This window comes from Myotis brandtii, unplaced genomic scaffold, assembly GCF_000412655.1.
Source record: "Myotis brandtii unplaced genomic scaffold, ASM41265v1 scaffold350, whole genome shotgun sequence".
NCBI lineage: Eukaryota > Metazoa > Chordata > Mammalia > Chiroptera > Vespertilionidae > Myotis > Myotis brandtii.
This window is the reverse complement of record NW_005363468.1, coordinates 246,576-247,810: the sequence shown is the minus strand read 5'-3', so window position 1 is coordinate 247,810 and position 1,235 is coordinate 246,576. Positions and strand designations below refer to the sequence as shown.

The following is a 1,235-nucleotide window of genomic DNA, read 5'->3' as shown; positions in this document are numbered from 1 at the left end:
CCTGCCCTCTGCCACCCGGGAGCAGGCCTAAGCCAGCAGGTCATTATCTCCCGAGGGGTCCCAGACTGCGAGAGGGCACAGGCTGGGCTGAGGGACCCCCTCTCCCCCCTGAGTGCACAAATTTTTGTGCACCGGGCCTCTAGTCTATATATATAAAAAGCCAGTGACTGTAACAGTGTCATGACCATAATAACCGTTAGAAAAGAACCACCCCGGCCCCTAGCCAGGCTGGCCCCGCCCCCCATAGAGCGGTTAGGGGCGCCTCTAGGCAACACAATAGGGTGCGAGTTTGATGGGGAAAAGTCAAAGAAATAGGGAGGAAGTTCTTAAGGGTCTGCGGCGTTGGTGTGGTTCCTCTGGAGTAGGTTTGGAGTGTGCTGGGGAAGGAAGAGGAAGATCCAATTAGAAAACAGCATCACCGCCAGCATCGACCCCAAAATGGCACTGCTGGCCGAGCACCTGCTGAAGCCGCTGCCTGAGGACAAGCAGATAGAGATCAGCCCTTCCTGGAGGTAGTGTCCCACCTGCCACCCTTCTTTGATTGCCTTCGATTGTCCCCAGTGTTTATGCCCAGTGGTAACATCACAAAGATCAAAGCTGTGTACAACACCGACCCGGCCAAGTTCCAGACTCTACAGAACATCCTGGAGGTGGAGAAGGAAATGTACGAAGCAGAGTGGCCCAAAGTGGGGGCCACGCTGACCTGATGTGGCTGAAAAGGGGCCTCCACTTCATCTAGGTCCTCCTGCAGAGCATCTGCAATGGGGAGTGGGACGAGAGCCACCTCAACCTCATCCGTGTCAACGCCACCAAGGCCTACGAGATGGTGCTCAAGAAGTACCACGGCTGGATCGTGCAGAAAACCTTCCAGGCAGCGCTGTATGCCGCACCCTACAGGTCTGATTTCCTGAAAGTGCGTGGAGAAGGTCCGCCTGTTCCTGGTCAACTACACGGCCAGCATCGACATCATCTATGAGATGTACACCAAGATGAACACAGAGCTCAACTACAAGGTGTAGGCGTGCCCAGTGGCCGGCACTCCCAGAAATAGACCAGCCAGAATCACTGTGAAGCAAGCTGGCAGGCCGCCTTGACCTGCGTCCCCCAGAGCAGCCCAGAGTCTGGCTGGGGTTGCAGGGGACAGCCCTGGTTTCTGAAAAGTCATTTTTGAGGTCTATCCTAACAGCAATAAATAACCACCCTACTTCCGAATCACCTTTAATTTCACGGCAGCA

At 55.1% G+C, this 1,235-nt stretch overlaps 1 pseudogene; it reads left to right on the top strand.

Annotated features, from left to right (window-relative positions):
* Nucleotides 1-438: 438 nt before the first annotated feature.
* LOC102246554 lies at nucleotides 439-1,019 on the top strand (annotated as a pseudogene).
* Nucleotides 1,020-1,235: the final 216 nt, after the last annotated feature.